Source organism: Bubalus bubalis, chromosome 1 (assembly GCF_019923935.1).
Source record: "Bubalus bubalis isolate 160015118507 breed Murrah chromosome 1, NDDB_SH_1, whole genome shotgun sequence".
NCBI classification, from domain to species: Eukaryota; Metazoa; Chordata; class Mammalia; order Artiodactyla; family Bovidae; genus Bubalus; species Bubalus bubalis.
This window is the reverse complement of record NC_059157.1, coordinates 34,849,539-34,875,591: the sequence shown is the minus strand read 5'-3', so window position 1 is coordinate 34,875,591 and position 26,053 is coordinate 34,849,539.

The window sequence follows — 26,053 nt, the reverse complement described above, 5'->3', positions numbered from 1 at the left end:
AGTTTTATTGTATTTATAAGCTAATAAGTCAGTTTATCTCTCTTTGATGGCTACTGACAGAATATACAATATTTCTGGGTTAAAGACAAAAGATCAGTATTCATGACACAGCAAGCAGCATCAGTATCTCTTTCTTCCAAGTCTAATAAAAGAGACAAGGAGGGCTTAAAAAGATTTCTGTATATATATAGGACTGTATTATAGGAGAAGTCATCTCATTTTATAGCAAATAGCAATTAAGCCTAGAATTTGTATCAAAGGTGAGATTCCCTCATCTCTCAAGGCTGCTGGTTACAAATATAGCCGTGAGAAACAGCTCTAAAAATGCAGTATCAGAGACGTGCATTCCTGAAAATAGGATCTTGAGGGAGACCCATGAAGGACTGTGTCTCCCTACAAAAGGGTGAAGTTAAACTAACTGATCAATAGAACTGCGTGCTGAAAAGTAGATTCAAGCAAATGTGGAAACAACATATTATGCCAGGTTTGGTATTGCAGTTAAAAAGCTGGAAAACAAGAAATAGATGAGGCTAGCACATTGGTTATAAGGAGAAATGAATTTGGATCTTTAGTTAACATTATACTGTAAAATCAATTCAAGAGGATATAGAGTATTCTAAATGAAATAAAACTTTAATCTTTAGAAGAGATATAGTAGATACCTTTTATGATTGAGAAGGATAGAAAAAGATTTTGTAAACAAGACATTTCATAAAGCAATTTGAGGATGCGTGGCTCTCTAAATAGAGATGCTGTGTTCACCAAAGCATAAAACAGAAATGCAAAGAATCAAAGGATTTTTCACAAATTAAGAGAATATATTCACAGCCCTTAAGCTGATAAGAATCAAAGTCTGGAAATATAATTTAATGATTTGTCATGAACAAAGATATTTAAAAGGACTTCCCAGGTGACTCAGTAGGAAAGAATCCACCTGCTAATGCAGGGGACATGAGTTCAATCCCTGGGTCAGGAAGATCCCCTGGAGAAGGACATGGCATCTCACTCCAGTATTCTCGCCTGGAGAATTCCATAGATAGAGGAGCCTGGTGGGTTATAGTCCATGGTATTGCAAAGAGTTGGACAGAATTTAGGTACCAAACAACAACAAAGATTTAAAAACAAAAAACAAACAAACAAAAAAAAAAAAACAAAAACACTTAAAAGGGAGAGAGAACACAGAGTAAACCCATGAACAGATTACACAGGCATTTCATGCAGAAAAGACAATATATTTAGATAATGATCATTTGAATTAGACCTGAACTTCTTTAGTAATCAGGCACATTTTCATAGTTACCATACCTCAAAAATGAAGAAGTCAGAGACTGAAAACTTTATGAAATTAACTGTATTTAACCTATTTAATGAAAGATGCGTGTAGCAGACAAAACCTTGTTTATAAAGGGAAATGCATTCAACTGTGCATAAGATTACATAAAAATGTTTTCAGCTATATTACTTCAATAGTAAAATATTGGAAGCAATTCAAATGTCCATACACAGTAAAACAAATAAATTGCTGTCTATTCAGAAAATGGAATAATATGCCACAGTAGAAACAAAGGGACAAAAGTTACATAGCTTAATATGGATCTATCTGGGGATAAAATGAATATAAAAAGGTATAGTCACAAAAGAAATTATACAGGATGATTTTATTTGTATCATTTTCAAAAATAATGAGAGTTGACCCTTGAATAATGTAGGGGTCGGGGTACCCAAAATATAGCAGTCAAAGATCCAGGTAAATATTTATAGTTAGGTAGCCCTGGCATCTGAGACTTTCCATCCACAGATTAAACCAAGGAGAAGTGTGTCTAGTGTGTATTTACTGGAAAATATCCACATAGAAGTGGACCTGAAAACCTACATACAGAGGGTCATCTCTATGTCTATTATATATCATGAAATAAAAACTTCAAAGCAAAGCAAGAAAATAATTAGCACAAAGTTTTAGGCAGTAAAACCTTCAGTGGAAAGAGGGCATTTCAGTGGTATTTGAAAATTTTTTATTCAACTTGGTATTGGTTACACGAGTGTTTCCACTGCAAACAATCATAGCAATATCATATCCATGTGTGTTATATAGTTCCTCTCTTATGGTTATAAATAAAAATATAGTAAGGAAAGATTCACTGAATGCTGAGCAGGATGGGTGAATCATTTATAGCCATATTTCTGCAATATATTTGTACAACAAAGATAGAAAAAAAAGTTTTCAGATAGTAAAATGAAATAAATCTTCAAAGTAGCATGTGACTAAAATGTAATTAAAGTCAGTTAGCCTTCCTACGCAGTGGAAGCTGACAGTAGAGCAAAATTTTCTATGTACCAGGAAAATCACTTCAAGACCTAAAATTCTATGGTAATTAAGTGTACATTAAGAGGTTGCTTATAGCCTGTATTCACTTTTTGATAATTTTTTTGAGAAAATACTTAAGTAAAATAAAAGTGAAGATGTTCTTTGCAATAAACATTAGAATTGACCAAGGGATGACACAAGAGATAAATTTCTGAATAATAAATGAGTTAGTGTTTTCATTTGACATAAATTAGAAAGGAACCATTTGGCTCAAGAAAACTACCATTAAAAATAAAAGTGGCAAGGAGAGGGTGAGATGAATAGACAGAGTAGCATGAAAGCAAATACCACCACCATATGTAAAATAGATAGTCACGGGAAATTGGCTCTATAATTACCTAGAGGCATGGAAAAGTGTGGGAGGTGAGAGGGAGGTTCAAGAGGGAGGGGACATATGTACATCTATGGTTAATTCAGGTTGATGTATGGCAGAAATCAAACCAATATTGTAAAGCAATTATCCTTAAATTAAACATAAATAAATAAATTTTAAATAAACATAAATACATTAAACATGAATAAATAAATACATTTTAAAAAAGAAAGTCCCCCGAAAAAGACTAAAAGTGGAATTATTTTTATTTAAAAGGCAGTATAAGCAAAACCACCAGGGAAGTCCAAGAAGAAAGGCATAAGTAAAAGCCTGGATAATCTTAGTGATTGGTAAAGAAGATAACAAAGGTAAAAACTGCACAGTGAAGTAATCATCTAAAATAGGAAAATAATTAAAATATGGCATTATTTGAGCAAAGGCAGCTTGTAAGACGTAAGAGGGCATTACCCCTGGTGGTAACCAAGCCATGTCACTGTGACAACAGTCTCATCCAGTTATGATGTTCATCTCAGGATGTTGCTTGCAGAGTTGTGGGAAGATTCTACAGTGAGTAATAATTTGCTGTATGATTTACTAATATTAAATCATGCCATTGCACTGTTTTCAAGCCTTGAATATAATAATTGGGGTTGTTGTTGTTTAGTTGGAGAAGGCAATGGCACCCCACTCCAGTACTCTTGCCTGGAAAATCCCATGGACGGAGGAGCCTGGTAGGCTGCTAAGGGTGGGACACAACTAAAGGTCAGACACGACTGAGCGACTTCACTTTCTCTTTTCACTTTCATGCATTGGAGAAGGAAATGGCAACCCACTCCAGTGTTCTTGCCTAGAGAATCCCAGGGACGGGGGAGCCTGGTGGGCTGCCGTCTATGGGGTCGCACAGAGTCGGACACGACTGAAGTGACTTAGCAGCAGCAGCAGCAGTTGTTTAGTTGCTAAGTTGCATCTGACTCTTTTGAGACCTCATGGACTATAGCCCATCAGGCTCCTCTCTCTGTGGGATTTTCCAGGCAAGAATACCAAAACGGATTGCCATATTCTTCTCCAGGGGATCTTCCTGACTCAGGAATCAAATCCATATCTCCTGCATTGGAAGGAGGGTTATTTACCACTGAGCCACCAGAGAAGACCCACACAATAGAATATAAAGCTTTAAATCTTGACAAGAAAAAAAATTAAACCAGTGCATTGAAATTCTGCATGTGTAAGAAAGAAATGAATGGAGCAGGATAGTACTAAGTTGAACCAGAGTTTTCAGTTCAGTTCAGTCACTCAGTCGTGTCCGACTCTTTGCGACCCCATGGACAGAAGCACACCAGGCCTCCCTGTCCATCACCAACTCCTGGAGCTTACTCTGACTTATGTCCATTGAGTTGGTGATGCCATCCAACCATCTCATCTTCTGCCATCCCCTTCTCCTCCTGCCTTCAATCTTTCCCGTCATCAGGGTCTTTTCAAATGAGTCAGTTCTTCACATCAGGTGGCCAAAGTATTGGAGTTTCAGCTTCAGCATCAGTCCTTCCAATGAATATCTAGGACTGATTCCCTTTAGGATGGATGGGTTGGATCTCCTTGCAGTCCAAGGGACTCACAAGAGTCTTCTCCAACACCACAGTTCAAAAGCATCAATTCTTCAGCATTCAGCTTTCTTTATATTCCAACTCTCACATCCATACCTGACTACTGGAAAAAACATAGCTTTGAATATATGGACCTTTGTTGGCAAACTAATATCCCTGCTTTTTAATAAGCCATCTCAGTTCAGTTCAGCTGTCTAGGTTGGTCATAACTAGAGTGTTATGAAGATATAAATGGCACAATTTGGAAGGTTGTTGGAGAAGTGAGGCTAACTAAAGAAAATATTGTATATTTGCCTTACAGATTGAGGAGTTAAAAAAATTAAAAAATGCAAATGTTATTGACTAAATGTTTACCCCCCTCCCAAATTTATATCTTGAAACTCTAATCTCCAATAGGATGATATTTACAGATGGAAACACAGGAAGGTAATTCCAGGTAGATGTGGGCATGAAGGTGGCATCCTCATGAAGAGATTGAAAGTGAAAGTGAAGTCACTCAGTCGTGTCCAACTCTTTGCAACCCCATGGACTGTAGCCGACCAGGCTCCTCGGTCCATGGGATTCTCCAGGTGAGAATACTAGAGTGGGTTGCCATTTCCTTCTCCAGGGGATCTTCCCAACCCAGGGATAGAACTCAGGTCTCCTGCATTGCAGGCAGACACTTTATCCTCTGAGCCACCAGGGAAACAAGTATCTTATAAATAGAGACACTAGAAAGTTTGCTTTCTATCTCCACCCTGTAAAGACACAGAGAAAGGTTGACCACCTGCAAACCAGGAACAGGGCTTCACCAGAAATTCAATGAGCCAGTTCTTGATCTTGGGTATTCCAGCTTCCAGAATTGCAAGAAATAGATTTCTATTGTTTAAGCCACCCAGATTATAATATTTTTATTATTGCAGCCTAAGCAGATTAAGACAATAATCTTAAGTATTTTATTTAAAATGAACAATGATTAAAAAGCAAAATTGACAAGAAACATGGCTAAATTATAGGAGAGAGAATTGAAACCTGAATACATTTTAAAAATCCAGCTATTTGGTTAAGTCTATAAATGGATGATGTTTAATAGCTGGTTAACCAAAGAGCACTATAAACATAATATTTAGGCAAAGAGTTAAGAATTAGAAGAATCAGAAAAATAAATGATAGACTGAGGACTAGTCAGGGGGGAAAAGGGGGTAAATTTACTCACTGAAATCTTTATGTATCATCTGATTTTAAACAGTTGCGTGCTTTACTTTGAAACAAAAAAGGAAAACAAAACATGCAGAATGCATCATTATCAATAGCATTGTGAGGAAAATTCTGCATAAACATGGATTATAAACCCCTGAAAGTACAAGAGCTGCATTTTTTAATTCCCCGGCATCACATCATAATACATAACAGAGTGTTTTGCAAATGGTGGGGTTTAACAAATGCTGTTGACTTACAAAGTTTATGTTAATAGGGAGAAAGATTCTGCAGAATGCCATGCAAGAGTTGTGATCTTTGTGGTTTACTTGGTGTAAATGCTTAGGTAAGGACAAAAAATTGATCAGTTTGTAGCATAGCTCATTAAATTAATAATGAAGGCCAGGGATATGGGGACCATAGATTCTGTCATTTCCCTTTATAAATGAGAAAAACAATAAGAATGCTTATGACTTTTGGGGAAATAAAAATATTAAAAGCTAGACTTGTTTTGAGAAAGCAACTCATCGAGCACATAAAGCCTAATCAATTTTTTAATTCTATTTCTTCTTAATTGACTTTAATTGCCAATTCTTGTCAACAAGGACAAACAGACCTTGCATTTTAAATGAAATGATGCAAGCCCTATTAAATGGCACCTTCAAACTTCCAAAATATTCCATATGCACGGTTATCTTGACTTTCACAGTGAAGCAAAAAGAATTATGCTACATTCAACATTTCTAATGTTCTCAGAAAAACCATATACTGAAAAGTGCATACTTCATAAGGTAGTTGCATTATTTCTTTATGAAGTCTACCATGAAACTACAGATCAAAAACTTAAAATTATCTTAGCATCTTAACATTAGTTTTGCCTCTATTTAGCACTATATTAAAAGTCTCCATCATACATTTTAGATAATAATCATCCATTTTCAAACCAGGTGAAACAACTCTAAGCTACTAGTAAAATTAAAAAACCTCTGGGGCTTAGCATAAAAATGTGAGTCAAAAATTCTTTTATTTCCCATAAGATCATCTAGTCAGGAAATCAGGAGGGAACAAAAAATCTGGTAAAACTAAGTAATTGTTCTTTCTGTCCCATCTCAGGTGAACTGGTATAGATTCAATCTCCTATGCCCTGACCAGAAACTAAGAGTACTTCTGTCAGTGTTTGTCTTTAAGGATTTATGGAATTTAAGTGAAAACATCATACTAGTTCCACCATGTGTGGCTACAGCAAAAATAGATTTTGGAGAGTTGATACATGAATAATATCATACACATAGTGATACAGAGTAGAATAAACCCATTTTTGTCAGAAAGCTTCTGATGAGTTTACTTTTGCATCAGAGTTAATGTTCTATAAATAGAATACATTTTATATTTAAACATATATATATGTATATAATATAAAAAGAGACATTAACACTTTTATACTTTATTCTTTCATTATCTCTTTTTACCAAAAGTGCTATGTTTCCCTAATGCAGGTGTCGTGGTATTTTTTTTTTATGTTTTTTAATTTGTAGGAAATTTGGGTTTAATTTTGCTTCTGTTGGTCCTAGATTTAATTCATTAAGAACTAAAGTATAGATATTCTATAAGGTCAAAACTCTACACTAAAAGGAACATTATTCTTTGTATAAAGTTTAACTTTATATAAAGTTTAATATCCCTGGTGTTTTTTAGTTCTTAATTCTTTCCACTTTTTCATTCATAACTATAAAATAATTATTGTAAACTCATAAAAATATGTGCTTTGGTGATGATAGATCATGGTAGAGTATTTTCATTTTTTTAGTTGTAACTAGAGAATTATCTTCATAAAAAGTAAGATTAGTAGTACTTGGATTATTAATATCAATAATATATATCTGATGTCAAAATATACTAACAATTGTATCTGTTAAGTATAATTAATGAACAGAAATTTCACCAAAATTTTAACTATGATAGTCTCTGGATAATGATTTTTTGATAAATTTTATCATTTTAAATCATATCCTTGTTTTTCCTTGAAAATATATTATTGTCATAAGAAAAAAATGACCAAAGGAAAGTATTCCTCTGTTGAATTTTGTAAGAATTACATGGTAATGCTACCTTAAAAGGTTATAGCAGGGACAGAACTATTCTTCAAAATTAAGGATGTCATTTAAAATATTATTGTATGTATTGTAGAAGAATATCTTTAGGGTAAGGAATTTTATCCTTTGAAAGATGAACTATATTACTTACAAATTACTCTTATTTTACTTCCTATAATACAATTTTTGTGTTAAACTGGAAAAAAGGGGGCTTCAACAAGTCCTTCTGGACAAAGGAAAAGCTGTAGGTCCTGCTGCTGATATTAAAGATGAATTTCTTTTCTAAGGTCAGGATGAGTAATAAGCAATTATGCCATTCAGGGTTGAGTTTAAAATTACTTGGTGTTTATATGACCTTCCATGACTAGTTTAGTATATTTATAAATATTTGCCATTCTTTTGCCTTTTGTCATTGACTAAGGATTGACCTGTGTCACTTGTCACTGACACCTAACACCAAAATGAATTGAAATTCTGCCTTTAGAAATAGGTTTCCTTGATACTGTGACATTTATAAATGGGCCTTTAAAGACTGCACTTTTTCTTTACACTTTGTTTCAATTTCCTGTCACTCTCAAGTGGAGATTTTTATAATACTAAATTTATCACATCTCTCTAAGATCATTTCTCTGGCTCTAAGCGTCTGGTATACACTTCATCTCTGCAGGAATCTCTATTTACTTTCTCCCCCTTCAACTTACAATAAAGTGTATATAAAAGCACTCTCAGGACAGAATATGACATTCCTTTTTTAAAAAACAACTGAAATTATAATGAACCATAGGTTTTAACATGCAAGTTAATTACGAGGCTTATCATGATATAGCTTTTGAAGCTAAACCATTTTCGGAAAATGTCAACCTCAGCCTTTCTTTGTTTTGTGATATAGAAGTTTAGATGCAGGAAACTATTTAATTGGTTTTGTCATTATTTAAGGTACAGCTTACCTACAGTTCTTTTTTCTGTCTATCCTGTCTGGAATGGCTTTTATCCATCTTATTTTGTCTTTTCCTTTTGTGAAAGAATTTATAGCAACTTTAAGTTTTCTCTGCTGTGTGAATTATGTAGCTACTGCCATCATTTTTGCACTTTCTGCTTTTTCTGACATCTTTGTAATTTTCTATAGTCAGTATTTTTCAATGAGACAGACAACTCATACTCTTCACACAATTATACAAGTTTAAGGTTTTTTTTCAAGTCACAAATAAACCTATGATCACAGCCTTCATAACAACTCAAACTGAGGAATTAAAATATTAAAGAAAAGAAAATCTCAATTTGGGAAATCGGTAACAATTTCATTTTCAAAAACTTAATGTAAAATAGATTTGCTTTTTGCCTCATATGTGTTTCAATGTACTGACACTATTACTGAACAAAAATGCCATTTTCCAAAATAACTAAACCAATATAACAGCATGCTTCATTCAGTGTTTTAATTACACAGTTTAGTCCATTCTTCAGTTTATCCAGTTCTTTTAATATGTATAGTACAGCACCACCACCACAAGAAGATAACATTTGGAACTTAAATGTCCTTTGGGCACAACTATTGGCATTTTTCCTCAACTGAGGTCGTGAACCCAATTAATCCTCATTGCAGAAAGGATAAAGGAAATACCAGTGATCATACACACTAAATGTTATCCAAATCTAATCTGACAGTCATTGCTGATTGAACTTGGTACATACCCTGCAGCCTAAGAAAGGAGTCTTAGCCGGCATACAGATTTCTCTATATTTTACTAATGGTTACTCCAAATGATTTTGAAACTCAGCAGAAGTGGAATTGTAGACTTACATGTGAGATTAATTTTTACTACGACTATACTGAGTATGAATATCTAAAAGCATTTCATGATTTTATAGGAGAATACACAAAATCTCTACTTAAAAAAAAGCACTTGACTATATTTCTCTAATATTTTTATATTAAATTGATAGCCCATGGAATGAAATATTAGTAAATTCATCCTGCTAAGTTGCTTCAGTTGTGTCCGACTCTGTGCGACCCCATAGATGGCAGCCCACCAGGCTCCACCGTCCCTGGGATTTTCCAGGCAAGAACATTGGAGTGGGTTGCCATTTCCTTCTCCAATGCATGAAAGTGAAAAGTGAAAGTGAAGTCGCTCAGTCATGTCCGATTCTTAGCGACCCCATAGACTGCAGCCTACCAAGCTCCTCTGTCCATGAGATTTTCCAGGCAAGAGTATCGGAGTGGGGTGCCATTGCCTTCTCCAAAATTCATCCTAGTAGATGTTTAATATTTTTCCTTTCCATATATTCAGTAAAGAGAGATCTTAGTAATATGACTAGTTCCAGTCTTTCACGTGGCTCTTGGATCATGATTAAACTGTCTGTAAATATTTGCTGGGCTTTACATAATTATATATAAACATATACATATAGCTGTACATAATAGTTGCAATCATAATTTATATAAGTATATATCTACATTATACATTTTATGAATTTTTTGTATCCATATTCTCTAGTATGACCCTCAAAACTATGCCTATTTTTTATGGTTTTCTTAACCTACACTCTGTATATTGGAATATATACTGAAACATTTTACACCTAGAATTAAGTCATATACTTCATATTTAATGTGCCAAAGCTAAATCCTTTATCACTAGGATTAACTCATCCTACTATAATTTGGTCTTGTACAGAATTTGCCCAATCATTCAAAGTGGAAATGACAAAATCACTTCCTTTTCCTTCCCTATTGATATTTAATTATTTATCAGGTTTTCTCTGTTATGCTTCCCAAATATTCCTCAAATCTCTGCTCTTGCATCATTTAGTGAATGCTAACTATCCCTTTCCTGGCATACTGTACCACCCTCCTTGAAATTTTTCCCATTTCACAGCCTGTTGGTCCTCTTCTCCAAAACTTTTAAATGTTTTCTAACATATTAACCATTAAGCTGTGCATGCGAGCTAAGTTGCTTTAGTCATGTCCAACTCTTTGTCACTCTATGGACTGTAGCCCTCCAGGCTCCTCTATCCATGGGATTCTCAAGGAAAGAATACTGGAGTGGGTTGCCATGCCTTCCTCAACCATTATGCCACCACTCTTTTGAAAGAAAAAAACTAGCTTCTTTTCTTCTGGAAGATAAAACTACAACTTTTTAAAACAGCCCAGGAGGTCCATCATTATCTTATTCCTGTCCCTTTCTCTAGTTAATCTACAAACATCTCAAGATTTTTCATATATGCTCAGCAAGCTACTTATTTAGTATCCTTTCCCTGGTGGGCAATAGAAATAGAAAACCATTGGCAAGATGTCAAATTTGTCAAATAGTCCTAGGGAAAGTATTGGTTTGGCCAAAAAAATTGTATGGGTTTTCTGAATGAAATTTTTGGCCAACCCAATACTTGTGAGTCCTTGTGGGAACTGACAATTTTATACGTGAGGTTCACTGTTTAGTGTGTATTTTGGTTTATAGCTTTAAAGAAGGAAGATGACAGGCAGAACATTAAATATATCTGGATCCACACCCACACACAACCACAATCATCCAGTGCCGAATAGCAAAACTTAAAAGAGGCTTGAATCTTTAGGGTGTTCATTTCTCAATAGGCTCGTTTCCTATTAATTTATTGCCTGTCTTTTGTGATAGGTTTTGAGCTTCCCTGATAGCTCAATTGGTAAAGAATCTGCCTGCAATGCAGGAGATCCCAGTTTGATTCCTGAGTAGGGAAGATCTGCTGGAGAAGGGATAGGCTACTCACTCCAGTATTCTTGGGCTTTCTTTGTGGCTCAGCTGGTAAAGAATCTGCCTGCCATTTCGAGAGATCTGGGTTAGATTCCTGGGTTGGGAAGGTCCTCTGGAGAAGGGAAAGGCTACCCACTCCAGTATTCTTGCCTGGAGGATTCCATGGACTGTATAGCCCATGGGGTAACAAAGAGTGGGACACGACTGAGCAACTTTTCCTTTTCTGATCTCCTTCCTAAAGCCTCTTCTCCAGGAAGTGAGAACCCTCTGTTTTTTTCTAAATTTCTTTATGAAACCAAATAATAACAAAATGGCACAACCATTCTGGATTTGCCTGCTTCCTTACTGCGATAGTTGACTTCATTAAACACTGATAACATGCAGAGAGAAATTATCACCTACTGGTACTAACTGAAGAACAAATGAGTGGTCATTTTTCTAAGTACTTTTTTTAGTTTGTTTTTAATTTACAGATCTTAAATCCTCACTAAAGTGGTTGGTGGGATGGCAGAATCATATAAATCAATACAATGGTGATGATGATGTCAATATTTGTTGAATCCTTCATTGCCCTAGCCACATAAGATTTGGTGATTAAATAGAAGCAGTACAATTCCTCCTTCCTGCCTGCCATCCTCTGAGGTGTACTAATGTTGTCCTCATTTTATAGATGAGGAAATAAAGTGCCAAAGAGGTGAAGTAGCTTACTTGGACTGCACAGAATGTAAGTACCTTACTTAATTAAGTAAACTAATTTACATAAGGGTAAAGACTTACAGTCTGTATCACAGGGGTTTTATAATATCATCTGCCATCTGAACAATATTTATAAAATTAATGTTTATATGAAACAGAATTAATGAAAAAATTTGTTATATTAAAATATAAATGAAAAGGAGTTTTATAAGCTTATATGTTGAATAATTAATGTTATTTACATATTTGACTTTCCATGTCACATGAATGATAAAAGGTTAATCATAACAAAAAAGTTAAAAGTTTGGTGCCTATGCTTTTACTTACAGAACATCAGTTTATCTGAATGTGTTGTTTTCTTTGTGAATACTATATCTTACTCTATAAGAGTCTTGGACTTGAGATTCTATTGCCTTTGTAAAATGACTAGAGGGCACAAAGGGGTGGAATGGAGTTTACACAGAGAGGGTGTTATAGTTTAGACTATATGTCTTCCAAGTTGAATATCAAAAATATTTACTTAAATCATGAAATATCTCATAGTAAAATTTCCAAAAGGTAATATATTTTAAGACTTACATCTATGATTCATCTGGCTAAGATTTAAAACAAACCATTTAAAATATATATTGCTAACTATACACTTAATCATTTTAGGGTTATTCATATTGTCTAAGAAGACTAAAATGGTATGGAGTGGTCAGTTGTACGGAGAGGCTATAACTAAGAGTAATAAAAATACCATGACATTTCTACTTTCAACATAATTTAGTTTTGATAAACTTGACCTTACTAGAGAAAAAGAGAATATGGACTCATATTCAGTCTTGCTAAGATTTCAAATTTTAGAGGCAGAAAAATGATATGTGGAGGATGGCTTGATGAAATTAGCATAGTTATGGTTTCTGCTGTCACTGAAATATGATAGAAAAGGGCAAGTTGAGTGTGAATGTATGCACATAGGATTGGCAAGAACTCTAGATACTTTATCTGTTTAAAATGTGAGAGGTTAAATGTGAAGTTAGTTACCAAAGCATCAGAAATTCTGAGTCCAAGAGGGAAAGAGAAGGCAAAAGTGAATGCATGCTGGGGACAGCCAGAGTCCCCACACCCTCAGATCTAAGTGCCCCTCCATCTGCATGTGCACAACTCAAGTATAACCAAGCTGCTCCTTCAGTTAGAAAGCAAAGTTGTACCAGGTCTGAGGGAGTAGAAAAACGGGCTTCTTCTTCAGAAAAAAAATAAAAGACAAATGAAGAAAGGAGAATATAGGATCAGATAGAAACTGCCTCAAAAGCACCTCCATCACTACAATCTAATTTTATAGCATTTTTATCCCCCAAACGAAACCAATAGTCATTAGGCTCCACCAAGCCCTAGTTGCCAGAAACTTCTGATCTATTTTCTGTCCCTATAGATTTCCCAATTCTGGACATTTCATATCAATGAAATTATGGTATATATAGTCTGTGAATTGTAAACTGTAAAGGGGAAAATTATATAATATGTGGATTATATCTTAATGCATCTCTTTAAAAAGTGGAGTATCTCACAGGGAAGTGGCTCTTGTCCATTCAAAGACAAGCTTGCAGTGCTCTGGCTTCCTCATTTGGGAGACTAGCTGCCCTTTGAGATGGTTGGAAGTACAAGAATTGGGACATTCAGGAACACTCAAGTAGTAGTCGCTTCCTTACCTGAATGTAATTGTCAGTTGGGAATGGTAAACTCAAATATTATCAAATCAAAATAGTTAACAGAAATTATGTTCCTAGGGATCTTATGAGCATAAATAACTTTCATTAGAAATAAATTATGTATCCATTAGATCTAAACAAAAAATTAAATGCCTTATCATCCTGTTCAGAATTTTATAAAACTATAACTCTCACCTGGGGAGTTTATTAGATCCCATCCACAGACAACTCAAAGAAGTGACCTTGTTTTTCTTCTCTTCAGTGATCCTACATTCAACATAGAATGACAAATTGGTAGTCAGGAGATTTAGGATGTGAGGTGAATATTTTAATACTAGAAAAATTTGGATATTTGATCCAACTCTTTCTATTGGTAACTTACTGAGTTCTAAGTTTGTTTTATGTGAAACTAAAAACCTCTGAAAGGCAGACAACAAAAATGAAAAATATTTATAAATGCATTTGGAACATCCTAAAGGATATGTAAAAATAAGTTTCAACTAAAATGTATAAATCAAAACGTTATGGTTTCCTCTATAAATTGGTTCCTACAGAACTTAGACACTGTGGTAAAATTATTCAACTGCTATAATTATTCCACTTTAAGATTTCACTCAAATTTAGAGGTCTCTCATGATTTCTGATATTAATTTTATAATATGTACTTTTGGGCTCCAAAATCAGTGCAGATGGTGATTGCAGCCATGAAATTAAAAAACACTTACTCCTTGGAAGGAAAGTTATAACCAACCAAGACAGCATATTAAAAAGCAGAGACATTACTTTGCTAACAAAGGTCCATCTAGTCAAGGCTATGGTTTTTCCAGTGGCAATGTATGGATGTGAGAGTTGGACTATAAAGAAAGCTGAGCGCTGAAGAATTGATGCTTTTGAACTGTGGTATTGGAGAAGACTCTTGAGAGTCCCTTGAACTGCAAGGAGATCCAACCAGTCCGTCCTAAAGGAGATCAGTCCTAGGTGTTCCTTGGAAGGACTGATGTTGAAGCTGAAACTCCAATACTTTGGCCACCTGATGTGAAGAGCTGACTTATTTGAAAAGTCCCTGTTGCTGGGAAAGACTGAGGGCAAGAGGAGATGGGGATGACAGAGGATGAGATGGTTGGATGGCATCACCGACTCAATGGACCTGGGGTTGAGTAGACTCCGGCAGTTGGTGATGGCTAGGGAGGCCTAGCGTGCTGTGGTTCATGGGGTTGCAAAAGGTCAGACATGACTGAGTGACTGAACTGAACCTAACATGTACTGATATCTTTAAATTAGATTTTAACAGTAATAGTACTTCAATAGAGAAACCTTTGTATACATATATAAAATTTTTGAGTTTTTTTTTTAATTGGATCCTAACCCTAGCTAATAGTGATAATATATAAATAATGTTATTAGTGCCTCTAAAAATAGTTAAATGAGATTTCTAAGCAAACCTCAAAGGTCTGGTTTTGCCTCTGTAGTTTTATTCATTACAGCTTTTTAATACATATGTAAAATACTATCTAAGCTATTAAGTGTGTTATGTGCTTTTTAGGGTCTAGTTCCTCCAATTATATTTTTTAAGATAAATAATACTATGGGCACATACTAATTGTGATATAGTTTGAACCAATTTGCTAGTAATTTAATTCCAAACATTTGGATAAAAATGTTTGGTTCAATATAGGTAATTACTAATGAGAGTTTAAGTCAAGGACAAGATCTTATTTTTATCTTCTCCTCTAACTTTTTCACATTAGAAATAACCATTCCTTTCCCAATTCGAACCATCCGGTGGGTACTTAGCAAATTAATAAGACTGGGCCTCAAATCAGAAAGTAGGGTTATGAAGAAATTGCTGGTTTCTTGGTTAGCATTCCGTTTTTCATTTTTGTGGGCTTTTTACTTTTTGGTTTGTGTTTCATCTAGATAATGGATGCTGAGTGGTGGTGAATCACTACCTGGCCCTCCGTTCATGCTTCCCCATATTTCCCTTATACTTCATTCTATGCCTCAGATTAGTACCTAATGCAAGTTCACGTAACCAGGACACAGTGAAGCCAAACAATACAAAAGCCTCGGAATGTGAAACAGAGAAAGTTTAACAGTGGCCCCGCATGGGATCAAAGGCGTATGGGGCCTTTCCCTCCCTGGCTCAGGCTTGCACGCTCCATTGAGACACGCCAGCTACAACAGTCCCACGCAGCAGTTGCTCGGGGCACCGCAGTGCACCCGCAACCTCCCATCCAAGTGAGCAATTGTCAACCAGCAACAGCACTGTTCTGCCGTTGGTCAGTACCACTGAAAGCCTCTTCCCCCCGCCTATTGTATATAAAAGGACCCTGAATTCTTTTTCATTTTTTTTGGAGATGGTTTTTGGAGATTCTAGTCTACCATCTCGGTCTACCAGCCTTCCGGTTAAAGTAAGCATTCCTTGCTCCAACAGCTCCTCTCTCAATTTATTGGCAGGTCATGCTGTGAGTAGAACGAGCTTGGACTCCGTAACAAAAAGTTTATTGAGGGCCATGCAAAGAGACAGATGGCTCAGGCCTTAAAAACCCGACTCCCCTGAGAGCTCTCAGCCATGCCCTTTTCTAGGAAGTGAGGGAGGGGTGTGGTGAGTTGTTGCAAAGTTCTTGGTGTCAGAGCCTTTGCTCTTCAGTCAGGTCATGGTCAGGCTACCATGTTCCTGTAAATCTCTATCAAACAAGTGTTATTCTCTGTCTGATAAGAAAGGGCCAGGTCCCAAGGCACAACTGTCATCCTCTGAGGTTCAGGTCCTGATAAGATGAGGCAGATCTCAACTGGCAGCTCACTCATGGCTGGGTCCCTAGACCCTGTGTCCAGCCATAATCCCTGAGGCAGCCAGGCTCCGAAAATCCATCTGGCACTCAGGCTCCTCAGGCTCCTCAGGCCACCCAGATGGCAGGGCAGTTCCCACAGACTGCCATATTAGGTCACAGAGAAGAGGCAGAGTCATGGAGAGGGTCACTGCCACCTTGGCCCGGTCAGTGGATGACCTTAGCAAGGGCTCTGGAATCCTGTAGGACACAGCTCATGGCTTGTTCCCTGGGCTTCCAGCTCACCCACTGGCCAGAGGCCAGATTAACTGGAGGGCCCCAGGGAGAAGGCTGGAATCTGGTTCTTACCTCACTTTCTGCCTTAGGACCACCACTCCACTGACAGTTGGCTGATTAGCCCAACAACAGTTGCTCAGACAGTTGCTCCACTTGTGGGAGGGGTCCGCTGCTGCATCAACCAATGGCTGAGCAGAACCACTAACGTTCACTCTTTGACAGTTGGTGGCTTGGGGGAGGAGCCTACTGCAGCCCTGACCAATGGAGAGCAGGATCATTAATGGTCTTGGGGCCACTGTTGCCTGGTACGTGTGTGAGAGGGGGAGGCGCAAGGCTAACCCACACTGCATTGGCTTTGCTAAGGGCTGCAGCAGTGCCTTGCCTTCTGACAAGATGATCAAGTACAGAAGATAATCCAGGTTAAAAGCAACTTTGTTGTGCTACGTTTTCAGACATGGCTCAGGCAACTACTTCCAACAGCGCTTGGAAAAAAGCTCAAAATCCTAGACTTACTGCTGCTAAGTTGCTTCAGTTGTGTCCGACTCTGTGCGACCCCATAGACCGCAGCCCACCAGGCTCCCCTCGTCCCTGGGATTCTCCAGGCAAGAACACTGGAGTGGGCTGCCATTTCCTTCTCCAATGCATGAAAGGAAAAGTGAAAGTGAAGTCGCTCAGTCGTGTCTGACTCTTAGCGACCCCATGGACTGCAGCCCACCAGGCTCCTCCGTCCATGGGATTTTCCAGGCAAGAGTACTGGAGTGGGATGTCATTGCCTTCTCCGTCTAGACTTACTAGTACTTAGGAAAACAAAACAAAACAAAACAAAAAAAAACCTAGAGCAATGATGCCTAAAGGGGAAAATAATGGAAAACACAACCACAGATGTAGTTTCATACATTTGGTAGTCACATTAAAAAAAAAAAAAAGTCTACAGAAATAGGTGAAGGTAATTTTTAAAAATCTATTTAACCCAGGGACAACCAGCAATGGAATGAGCTGTCCCGCCACAGCATCGGAAGCGCAGGGCTGTGAGGCTACCCGTCACCAGAGCCAATCCTCCTGGGGCACATTTGTCCTCTCAGTCAGGGTTGCGGATGGAGGACCCGGATGGCATTTTTCTCCAACCTCCCTGGGCAAGGTATGCCTGGCGGAGAGGGAACAGATTCCTCACTCCTCATGCTGGGCAGGTTCCGGGCTCCGGAATGTGCTTCCATCCAAGGTTGACCGCAGGCCGGCCTCAGCCATGCAAATACATGGAGAAATTTTCGCCATCTCTTTACGTCAGTATCACATTTGTGCATGCATTGTGAAGACAGTTTTATTTTTTCCCCTCACTGCTCTTGCAGCAAATGAACATCCATATAAACATCCGTATTTATAGACAAATAAAAATGAGTGCCATGTGCTCTGACGCCCAGTCGTGTCCCATTCGTTGCAACCCATGGACTGTAGACCACCAGAGTCCTTCCTCTGTCCATGGGATTCTCCATGCATAATTTCTCAAAGAAAATCCAACCCAAGAAATGAAAAATATTATCTCTTTAGAATGTTATTGATATAAAAATTGTTGATATTTTACACTCAATTTTTCCAAACTAATTCTTCCAAATCAGATTTGGACTAGGCACATTTCAAGCTGGACAAGACATTTGTTGCTTTTTCATCACTGTACTTGCAAGAACAAATTTTGCCATGGATGTGTTGTCTTCTTGGGAATTGTATATTTATAGTGAATATGCCTGTGTGCTCAGTCACATGTGACTCTTTGAGACTTCATAGTTTGTAGCCCACAGGCTCCTCTATCCATGGGATTTTTCAGGCAAGAATATTGGAGTGGGTTGCCATTTCCTCCTCTAGGGATTTTCTTGACCCAGGGCTTGAACCTGCATCTCTTGCAGCTCCTGAATTGGCAGGTGGATTCTTTACCACTGAGCCACCTGGGAAGCGCCTCACTTACAGTGAATATAGATTTTTCAAAAAGTAGAATTAATGGGGATGGATGTTATTGGGAAGTAAAGTATCTTTCAGTTACTTAGAAATGTCTTTTCCTTAAATTTTGCACTCACAAAAAAAAACCTGAGGCTCAGTTTTCCCAAATGAAAATAAGGAGTCTGTTTTTACAGATTATTAAAGACTGAATATGGTAATATGACTTGAATTGAATTAATGAAAGCTATGTTATTGAATTAATGAAAGCTATTTTATTGAATTAATGAAAATTTAAGTGATTATGAATACTGTATACTTTTTTTTTGTTTCCTATTGAAGGCATATATACTTTTTCTCAGTACCCCAATTAAAGGATCTTAATTAGAAATTGTTTGTACTAGCAATCATAAATCTATGTGGACTTCTCCAAGCATCTGATCACTGGACTAATGCCCAGAAAAAAAGATGAAGTATTCATCATTTCAAAGACCTGAACACCTTCTCCTTGGACAGAAAGAGGAATGCATTGAATATGCCGATGGTGTGTCAAATACATGAAGTTATTTTGTTAAATGTGGTAAAATCCAAATATTTAAAATACACATATTTTTGTTATCTGTATGTGAAATATATAAGGTGTATTCATCTGATATTTGATTTGCCATAAGGTATTCTCAACTCATTATTCCCTGCCTGTTGGGAATGATACTTAGCTGATAACAGAAGGAAACAGGAAAACTAATTTTTGCCAGAGTGACAGTTAATATTGAAGGAGATGGTATGTTTTCTTATGAAACCAAGTTTCCAAATATGACTAAAATTTTTCTAAGCATTGCTCAGCAACTGAAAACATATCTAATCAGTATGTAATAGTTGTTTAGTCGGGTCTGACACTTTTGCGACCTCATGGACTGTACCCCACCAGTCTCCTCTGTCCATGGAATTCTCTAGTGAAGAATATGAGTGGGTCGCCATTTCCTTCTCCAGGGGGGACTTCCTGACCCAGGGATTGAACCCAGATTTCCCACACTGCAAGCAGATTCTTTACTGTCTGAGCCACCAGGTAAGCCCTGTCTAATCAGAGTTCTGAGCTGTACAAGTATATTATTTGAAAAAAAAGTTACCCTATCTAACTGTATACTCCAGGCAACATTAATTTGACTCGAGTACTAGAAAATTTGTAATTTTTCTTGCAATAAAATAACATTGATATCCAAAACAGTGTTATTTCTTCTACTGAATTAACAACAAAAACAAAAATCATTTATTAGCATCCTCAATACTTGGTAACATATAATTATATTTATATAACCATTTCAATATACTAAGCTCTTTTTAAAAAATTCTTGGCTGCTATTGTCCTAAGAGATGGTACTCTATACTAAAATATAAAAGACAGGGCTTCCATGGTAGCTCAGTGGTAAAGAATCCACCTGCCAGTGCAGGAGACACAGGTGTGATCCCTGATCTGGAAAGATCCCACATGCTGTGGAGCAACTAAGCCTATGGGCCACAACTATTGAACCTGTGCTCTAGAGCCCAGGAGCCACAACTATTGAGCCCACATGCTGCAGCTACTAAAGCCCATGCACCCTAGAGCCCATGCTCCACAACAAGAGAAGCCACCGCAACAAGAAAACTGCCAACCGCAATTAGAAAGAAGCCCCTACTCCCCACAACTAGAGAAAAGCCTGCATGCAGCAATGAAGACCCAAAACAGCCGTAAATAAATAAATAAATAATTTTAATTTAATAAGCAAATTTGGAAATATTAACTAAATTCTAAATAACAGTTGTTTTCTTTTTTTTTTTTTCATCCACAAGACTTTGACCTGAACATTATGCTTATCACAAAACCAAACAATCTTTTGGTTTACTCAAGGTTATTATGTATACTGAATTCTAGAAATATGTCAAAGGAGAATATGCCTGTGGCTGACAATTTGAGAACTTTTACCTGATGGCTCAGCTGAAAAGCATTCGTCTGCCAAAGCGGGAGATGTGGGTTCTATCTGTGGGTTGGAAGGATCCCCTAGAGAAGGAAATTGACAACCAAATTCAGTATTTTTGTCTGGGAAACCCCATGGACAGAGTAGCCTGGTGGAATACAGTCCATGAAGTTGCAAAAAAGTCGGACATGACTAGTGACTAAGCAACAACAATAACAACAAATGCATCTTTATGTGAGAGTTAAAGATACCAAGGCAAAAAATCTGTTAAATTATCTAATCAGATCACCAAAACTAGACTTTTTGTTTTATAATTTTATGAGAAAAATGTTCCATCCTCTTACTATACAAAGTAGGACAATTCACCAAAAATGATAAAATATTGGTTTACTTTATTTTTCATAAATGCTGTAAGAAATTCCACTTAAATCATGAATAATGAAAGATAAAACACAATCAAAATGTTCATTTCATACCCTGAGAAACGAAAATCAGTGTTCTGTTTATATTCAGCTATTCTTTAGGTGACACAAACATAATACTTCCAAGTTGACTTTTCATGGTGTACCATAAACTTTATTAGCTTTAAACATAAAATTAAAGTTTCATAATAGCCTAATTGCTGCAAAAGTAATACCAGTACCTTCATTAGTTTTTATCTTCTTTACAGCTAGTTCTTACCATCTTTTTCCAACAGAGTACTCAAGTACTTTCAAGATTTTTCTCTAAATATTTTCTTTGTTTATTGATTACTTATACTCAGAATACTCTTCAATAGCTTTTAAATCCAAATAGCCAAAAGAAATGCTGCAAATTCATCTTGTGACATTTTAATGACTAATAATGTGAAAGTTAACATTTGTGGTGTCTTATGTACATATAAATGCTAAAGATATTTCATTAGTACATCATAAACACTCAAATATTAAGCCTCATTGCTAAACTATTATGCAAACTATTAATAATGTATTGGAGTTTTAATAATATTGCTTTTTAAAAATTAATTACTGGGACATGATATCATATTATTTTTTTTAATTTTATTTTTAAACTTTACATAATTGTATTAGTTTTGCCAAATATCAAAATGAATCTGCCACAGGTATACATGTGTTCCCCATCCTGAACCCTCCTCCCTCCTCCCTCTCCATTCCATCCCTCTGGGTCGTCCCAGTGCACCAGCCCCAAGCATCCAGTATCGTGCATTGAACCTGGACTGGCAACTCGTTTCATACATGATATTTTACATGTTTCAATGCCATTCTCCCAAATCTTCCCACCCTCTCCCTCTCTCACAGAGTCCATAAGACTGTTCTATACATCAGTGTCTCTTTTGCTGTCTCGTACACAGGGTTATTGTTACCATCTTTCTAAATTCCATATATATGCGTTAGTATACTGTATTGGTGTTTTTCTTTCTGGCTTACTTCACTCTGTATAATAGATAATAGTAATACATTTCCATATAAGAAAACTCAATTGGATGATAATTTTCTCACAGATTCAGGCATGCATGAAACTGGATAAGTTAAGAGATTGGACAGGTAATGAAGTTCAAAATCACTTTCTCAATTTCTAAAGTTTTAGAAAAACTGCCACTTGCTGGGTAACTCTCTTGAATGGTGATGCAGGCTAGTTACACAAAGAATATTTAATGGCAACAATTGTTCATATTAGTGGGTATCAATCAGAAATATCTTGTTAATTTCATTTGAGATAGAGGATTGATTTCTTGCAAAACTAGCAAGTTTTTAACTGGCCTTGATCTCTCTACTGAATGCTTCCAGTTAAGAAACCACATTGAAATGATTTTCCTGGTACACTTTTTCATTCTGTGGGGGGAAAAAATGAAAACTATATTTCCTTCTGTTCGGGAAAAAGTTGACCAAATCATTATATCACTTGGTAAGTCACTTTATTCAGACAGTTTCACTCTGTTCTTCCTTTCTTATAAATAAATAATTTGCATTAAATAATTTTCTTTAAATCTCCTCTTGATTGTTATCAGAGTTTAATATAACAAAATCCTCTCTTTTACTGCCATTTTTGAAATTTTTTAAAAATTAAATTTTGATCATACAGAAATGTTAAAAGAATTTTACAGCGTGAAACCATATAAAAGCAATAGATCCTACCAGTGGCATGTATGGTACACATTAGGTGATTTAGCACATAGTATTCCATGCATATTATTTTTGTTGCAATAATTCAATCATCATAAATGTAGCATGGGACCCATTTAGGAATTTTCTAGTCTGTAATCCAATCCCATCATCATCCTTTTCTGGCCAAAAAAGAGACTGTTGCTGCAGAGAAGGCATCTGAAGTTCCTTTTTTCTAACTTCATGTTTATAACTATCACTTGTAAAAATAAACTGTTTTAAAAGAAAAAAAAAAAAAAGTACATTGCAGAAACAAAACACTTCCACCAAATACTTCACTTTCATAACACCAACTATAATTCAGTATTGTTTAGATTTGTTTCTTTGATGAAAATTTTTGTACAATAAAATGTACAAATCTTAAATGTACATTTGCCAAATTATGACAAATGCATACATCTTTGTTAGCAAGATATAAAACATTACAATCACCCAAAATAATTTCGTTTTGATTTATCCCAGGAGATAACCACTGCAATGTAAAAGATTTGGATGAATTTTGGTAAAATGAAAAACTAAAAAATGGAGAGATATCATTCACTTTAAATAAAAGACAATTGAGTAAAGATTTAATGATATTTATTAGCCTCTAAATCCTTGGATTGATCAGAAGACTATTTTCTGTGAAAAACAGCAATATGTCAGAGATACTTTTACTCTGCATTACTAATATTCATTTTCAATTTGCTTCTTTCATAAAATGAAAGAAACCTAACCTTGGAAAATCATTCTTAAATGGTAATACTATGCCATCTCCTTAAACAAATTTGCTACACTATAGTCCGTAGACAAATCTTTACAATAGGGTTGAGAACAGATTTTATTGCTGTACTAAATGGCTACTGGAACAGAAAACACGTACCTTGCTTTTAAATCTTTTATAATGTTCTCTTTCTTGCTTCTACAACTAGGGTTTCCTTATTCGTTTTTTAAAATGCTGGTCCCTTTATTGACTCAAAGATTACTATCAGATGTCACCTACATCACTTAACCATATATCATAATGCCCATTAAACTATGTGCCTATGAACATATGGAAATAACACTAAATAATGTGGGCACAGAAGCTCAGTGCACCCATGAATCAGAATAAGTAATAAAATGTTGTTTACTGACTAGAGATGTGGTACTTTAAGACAGGGTTACAAAAGGACCCCCGAGCCCTCTTTAAGAGAATATGTCAAATGATATCATTGAATATCATTTTCATGCAAACTAACAAAACAGGAGCTATACCTAAGCTATAGCAATTCATCATCTAGAGAGAATCACTTGAGTTTAGGAATTTGCTAAGACCCTAATGGTGTCATTCTGTCTTTCTCAAGTAGAGAGATGGGTGCAGGGCTTAACTGCATATATCAGTTCAGTTCAGTTGCTCAGTTGTGTCTGACTCTATGACCCCATGGATTGCAGCACACCAGGTTTCCCCATCCATCACCAATTCCTGGAGCTTACTCAAACTCATGTCCATTGAGTCAGTGATGCTATCCAACCATCTCATCCTCTGTCATCCCCTTCTCCTCATGCCCTCAATCTTTCCCAGCATTAGGGTCTTTTCAAATGACTCAGTTCTTCAAATCAGGTGGCCAAAGAAATGAAGCTTTAGCTTCAGTATCAGTCCATCCAATGAATATTCAGGACTGATTTCCTTTAGGATTGACTGGTTTGATCTCCTTGCTGTCCAAGGAACACTCAAGTCTTCTCCAACACTACAGTTCAAAAGCATCAATTCTTCAGCACTCAACTTTCTTGATGGTCCAACTCTTATATCCATATGTGACTACTAGAAAAACCATAACTTTTAACTATGTGGACCTTTGCTGTCAAAGTGAAGTCTTTTTTTTTTTTTTTTTTTAATACGCCCTCTATGTTTGTCATAGCTTTTCTTCCAAGGAGCAAGCATCCTCTATTTTCCTGGCTGCAGTCACTATCCACAGTGATTTTGGAACCCAAGAAAATAAAATCTGTCACTGTTTCCACTATTTCCCCATCTATTTGCCATGAAGTGATGGGACTGGATGCCATGGTAAGTTTTTGAATATTGACTTTTGAGTCAGCTTTTTAACTCTTCTCTTTTACCTACCCCCTCAAGAGGCTCTCTAGTTCCTCTTCACATTCTACCATTAGAGTGGTATCATCTGAATATTGGAATGCTCAGATGAAGCTAGTGGTAAAGAGCCCACCTGCCAATGTAGAAGACATCAGAGAGATGGGTTCGATCAGTGGATCCCCTTAAGAAAGGCATGGCAACCCTTTCCAGTATTCTTGCCTAGAGAATCCCATGAACAGAGAAGACTGATGGGCTATAGTTTATGGGGTCACAAAGAGTCAGACACAACTGAAATGACTTAGTAGCATACATTTGCATATCTGAGGTTGTTTATATTTCTCCCAGCGATCTTGATTCCAGCTTGTGTTTAATCTAGCCTAGCATTTCTCATGATGCACTCTGCATATAACTTAAGTAAGCAGGATGACAATAGACTGCTTTGACATACTCTTTTCCCAATTTTGAACCAGCCCATTGTTCCATGTCTAGTTCTAACTGTTTCTTCTTGACCTGCATACAGGTTTCTTAGGAGGCAGGTAAGGTGGTCTGGTATTCTCATCTCTTAAAGAATTTTCCACAGTTTGCTGTGATCTCCACACTCAAAGGCTTTAGTGTTGTCAACAAAGAGAAAATAGATTTTTTTTTTTCTGGAATTCTCTTGCTTTTTCTATGATCCAATGGATGTTGGCAGTTTGATGTCTGATTCCTCTGCCTTTTCTAAATCCAACTTATACATCTGGAAGTTGTTGGTTCACATACTGTTGAAGCCTAGCCTGAAGGATTTTGAGCATTAGTGAAATGAGCACAATTGTGCAGTAGTTTAAACATTCTCTGATACTGCCCTTCTTTGGGATTGAAATGAAAACTGACTTTTCCATCCCTATGGCCATTGTTTAGTTTTCCAAATTTGCTGGCATACTGAGTATAGCACTTTAACAGCATCATTTTTCAGGCTTTGAAATACTTCAGCTGGAATTCTACCATGTCCACTAGCTTTGTTCACAGTAATGCTTTGTAAGGCCCATTTGACTTCACACTCCAGGATGTCTGGCTCTAGGTGAATGACCACAACTTTGTGGTTATCCAGGTCATTAACACCTTTGTACAGTCCTCCTGTGTATTCTTTTCATCTCTTCTTAATCTCTTCTGCTTCCTTACCATTTCTGTCCTTTATTGTGACCATCTTTGCATGAGATTTTCCCTTGGTATCTCCAGCTTTCTTAAAGAGATATCTA